The 5,079-nt window shown below is 44.5% G+C and overlaps 2 non-coding genes across 2 annotated transcripts; both read right to left on the reverse strand.

Moving 5' to 3' along the window:
- Window positions 1-378: 378 nt before the first annotated feature.
- Window positions 379-450, reverse strand: TRNAD-GUC. The gene has a single exon. It is a non-coding gene; the product is annotated as a tRNA-Asp (tRNA).
- A 3,721-nt stretch (window positions 451-4,171) lies between these two features.
- Window positions 4,172-4,245, reverse strand: TRNAI-AAU. Its single transcript has one exon. It is a non-coding gene; the product is annotated as a tRNA-Ile (tRNA).
- Between the last annotated feature and the right edge of the window lie 834 nt (window positions 4,246-5,079).

Raw genomic sequence — 5,079 nt, forward strand, 5'->3', positions numbered from 1 at the left:
TTTTTCGAAAGTTCGGCCGAACTCGTCGAACCCGAACATCCAGGTGTTCGCTCAACTCTAGTTGTCCAACATAAGGATATAGTGCTTTACATGAACACAGCGTGCCCTGAGATGGCACTATGCTATATGTGAGCAGAAATTATACGCATGCTATTTGCTGCCACAATTTTACTTGTTAAACCACCTTTACTGCATAGAGGTGAAAAACAGAATGGCCCGTACGGGGATCGAACCTGCGACCTTGGCATTATTAGCACCACGCTCTAACCAACTGAGCTAACCGGCCAGGAGCTTACACCCTGCCACGCACATTGTCTTGTTTCAACACGTTTATTTAAATTTTTCTCTTTCTTCGTTTACACTAAGAAAAAGCAAGGCCTCCCCGTCGGGGAATCGAACCCCGGTCTCCCGCGTGACAGGCGGGGATACTTACCACTATACTAACGAGGAAATGCTGGTGGTAAGGATGGGTCACACGACCCTGATTCAGCGGCCCTTTTAGAACAATGGCATCGGCCTGGAGGTAGGAGAAACTGCTAACAAACAAGAAGTACGAATGTTAAGCCGGCACAAATGGCTTAAAGCGTGCCTGAACCTTCACCAAAAACTGCAAACTATGCTGCTTTCTCATTGCCCAACAATTCTGTGCCCCCTATTTCTACAGCTGCTGCTCCGCTATTTTCTGCTTTCTCCATAGCCGGGGGCCTGTCCCTTAGATGTCAGTGTAATAGTACTGAACTGAAATACTTTGATTCCCACACTTCCCTACATGCACTGTATAGGAAAGCAAAAGCCTGATTTTAGATGCTTAGTTCTTTGTCATGTCTGGATTGCATAGCAGTGAGAGACATGACACAGAACTAAGCAGCTGGAAGAGCTCAGTTTACTTACATGAGCTGCTGCTTTGCTGCATGTTTGGCTGTTAGGAGAGGCAGGCTACCGGTGAGCAAATAGGAGCACACTTTGATAGATAGACACCCCCCAACTTCCTGTAGTCTGTCTCTCTGCTCCTGTGTTACTTGGGACAGAAAAAGCATGACAACAGGGGGTTGAACCGCAGATTTAGTAGAAGGGAGACATGTAGGGGCCAAGAGTATACAGATACTTTTCTAGTGGAAAAACGCAGAAATGTTAACCCTACTTGCATAGCAAAGTTGCTAGATACCAAACATACTGCCATAATAACTCCTCTTTGTGTAAAAAGTTACACTCCATTTAATAACAACAGATTTCTAGCTGCCTTTATGTACTGAATTTCCAGCTGCCTTTATGTACTGTTCGTAGCAATCTTTTTCTCCCTTAGTCCTAACAGCAGCACAACAATAAGGTAATTCTGCCCGTGTGAAATGGTAGGACGGATGGAATTTAAATAATCAAATGACTGATTTATTGCCCTCTCCAACTACCATGATGGTGACTACAACCCCACCCATGCAGTTTTTAATTATAAAGTAAAATAAGATAGGGAGGGATACTTGTGATGTTGTTAGGACTAAGGGAAAACAGACTAACGTAAGAAATCCAAACATTTCTTATGTTGTCCAACATAAGGATATAGTGCTTTACATGAACACAGCGTGCCCTGAGATGGCACTATGCTATATGTGAGCAGAAATTATACGCATGCTATTTGCTGCCACAATTTTACTTGTTAAACCACCTTTACTGCATAGAGGTGAAAAACAGAATGGCCCGTACGGGTATCGAACACGCGACCTTGGCGTTATTAGCACCACGCTCTAACCAACTGAGATAACCGGCCAGGAGCTTACACCCTGCCACGCACATTGTCTTGTTTAGACAGGTTTATTTAATGTTTTCTCTTTCTTAACATAGTCGTTTATACTAAGAAAATGCAAGGCCTCCCCGATGGGGAACCGACCCACGGTCTCCCGCGTGACAGGCGGGGATACTTACCACTATACTAACGAGGAAATGCTGGTGGTCGGGATGGGTCACACGACCCTGATTCAGCGGCCCTTTTAGAACAATGGCATCGGCCTAGAGGTAGGAGAAACTGCTAACAAACAAGAAGTACGAATGTTAAACCGGCACAAATGGCTTAAAGCGTGCCTGAACCTTCACCAAAAACTGCAAACTATGCTGCTTTCTCATTGCCCAACAATTCTGTGCCCCCTATTTCTGCAGCTGCTGCTCCGCTATTTTCTGCTTTCTCCATAGCCGGGGGCCTGTCCCTTAGATGTCAGTCTAATAGTACTGAACTGAAATACTTTGATTCCCATACTGAATTTCTAGCTGCCTTTATGTACTGTTCGTAGCAATCTTTTTCTCCCTTAGTCCTAACAGCAGCACAACAATGGGGTAATTCTGCCCGTGTGAAATGGTAGGACGGATGGAATTTAAATAATCAAATGACTAATTAATTGCCCTCTCCAACTACCATGATGGTGACTACAACCCCACCCATGCAGTTTTTAATTATAAAGTAAAATAAGATAGGGAGGGATACTTGTGATGTTGTTAGGACTAAGGGAAAACAGACTAACGTAAGAAATCCAAACATTTCTTATGTTCTCCAACATAAGGATATAGTGCTTTACATGAACACAGCATGCCCTGAGATGGCACTATGCTATATGTGAGCAGAAATTATACGCATGCTATTTGCTGCCACAATTTTACTTGTTAAACCACCTTTACTGCATAGAGGTGAAAAACAGAATGGCCCGTACGGGGATCAAACCCACGACCTTGGCGCTATTAGCACCACACTCTAACCAACTGAGCTAATCGGCCAGGAGCTTACACCCTGCCACGCACATTGTCTCGTTTCTACAGGTTTATTTAATGTTTTCTCTTTCTTTCTTAACATAGTCGTTTATACTAAGAAAATGCGAGGCCTCCCCGTCGGGGAATCAAACCCCGGTCTCCCGCGTGACAGGCGGGGATACTTACCACTATACTAACGAGGAAATGCTGGTGGTCGGGATGGGTCACACGACCCTGATTCAGCGGCCCTTTTAGAACAATGGCATCGGCCTGGAGGTAGGAGAAACTGCTAACAAACAAGAAGTACGAATGTTAAACCGGCACAAATGGCTTAAAGCGTGCCTGAACCTTCACCAAAAACTGCAAACTATGCTGCTTTCTCATTGCCCAACAATTCTGTGCCCCCTATTTCTGCAGCTGCTGCTCCGCTATTTTCTGCTTTCTCCATAGCCGGGGGCCTGTCCCTTAGATGTCAGTCTAATAGTACTGAACTGAAATACTTTGATTCCCACACTTCCCTACATGCACTGTATAGGAAAGCAAAAGCCTGATTTTAGATGCTTAGTTCTTTGTCATGTCTGGATTGCATAGCAGTGAGAGACATGACACAGAACTAAGCAGCTGGAAGAGCTCAGTTTACTTACATGAGCTGCTGCTTTGCTGCATGTTTGGCTGTTAGGAGAGGCAGGCTACCGGTGAGCAAATAGGAGCACACTTTGATAGAAAGACACCCCCCAACTTCCTGTAGTCTGTCTCTCTGCTCCTGTGTTACTTGGGACAGAAAAAGCATGACAACAGGGGGTTGAACCGCAGATTTAGTAGAAGGGAGACATGTAGGGGCCAAAAGTATACAGATACTTTTCTAGTGGAAAAACGCAGAAATGTTAACCCTACTTGCATAGCAAAGTTGCTAGATACCAAACATACTGCCATAATAACTCCTCTTTGTGTAAAAAGTTACACTCCATTTAATAACAACAGATTTCTAGCTGCCTTTATGTACTGAATTTCTAGCTGCCTTTATGTACTGTTCGTAGAAATCTTTTTCTCCCTTAGTCCTAACAGCAGCACAACAATGGGGTAATTCTGCCCGTGTGAAATGGTAGGACGGATGGAATTTAAATAATCAAATGACTAATTAATTGCCCTCTCCAACTACCATGATGGTGACTACAACCCCACCCATGCAGTTTTTAATTATAAAGTAAAATAAGATAGGGAGGGATACTTGTGATGTTGTTAGGACTAAGGGAAAACAGACTAACGTAAGAAATCCAAACATTTCTTATGTTCTCCAACATAAGGATATAGTGCTTTACATGAACACAGCGTTCCCTGAGATGGCACTATGCTATATGTGAGCAGAAATTATACGCATGCTATTTGCTGCCTCAATTTTACTTGTTAAACCACCTTTACTGCATAGAGGTGAAAAAGAGAATGGCCCGTACGGGGATCGAACCCGCGACCTTGGCGTTATTAGCACCACGCTCTAACCAACTGAGCTAACCGGCCAGGAGCTTACACCCTGCCACGCACATTGTCTCGTTTCTACAGGTTTATTTAATGTTTTCTCTTTCTTTCTTAACATAGTCGTTTATACTAAGAAAATGCAAGGCCTCCCCGTCGGGGAATCGAACCCCGGTCTCCGCGTGACAGGCGGGGATACTTACCACTACTATACTAACGAGGAAATGCTGGTGGTCGGGATGGGTCACACGACCCGGATTCAGCGTCCCTTTTAGAACTATGGCATCGGCCTGGAGGTAGGAGAAACTGCTAACAAACAAGAAGTACGAATGTTAAACCGGCACAAATGGCTTAAAGCGTGCCTGAACCTTCACCAAAAACTGCAAACTATGCTGCTTTCTCATTGCCCAACAATTCTGTGCCCCCTATTTCTGCAGCTGCTGCTCCGCTATTTTCTGCTTTCTCCATAGCCGGGGGCCTGTCCCTTAGATGTCAGTCTAATAGTACTGAACTGAAATACTTTGATTCCCACACTTCCCTACATGCACTGTATAGGAAAGCAAAAGCCTGATTTTAGATGCTTAGTTCTTTGTCATGTCTGGATTGCATAGCAGTGAGAGACATGACACAGAACTAAGCAGCTGGAAGAGCTCAGTTTACTTACATGAGCTGCTGCTTTGCTGCATGTTTGGCTGTTAGGAGAGGCAGGCTACCGGTGAGCAAATAGGAGCACACTTTGATAGATAGACACCCCCCAACTTCCTTTAGTCTGTCTCTCTGCTCCTGTGTTACTTGGGACAGAAAAAGCATGACATCAGGGGGTTGAACCGCAGATTTAGTAGAAGGGAGACATGTAGGGGCCAAAAGTATACAGATACT

This window comes from Bufo bufo, unplaced genomic scaffold (assembly GCF_905171765.1).
Source record: "Bufo bufo unplaced genomic scaffold, aBufBuf1.1, whole genome shotgun sequence".
Taxonomy (NCBI): domain Eukaryota; kingdom Metazoa; phylum Chordata; class Amphibia; order Anura; family Bufonidae; genus Bufo; species Bufo bufo.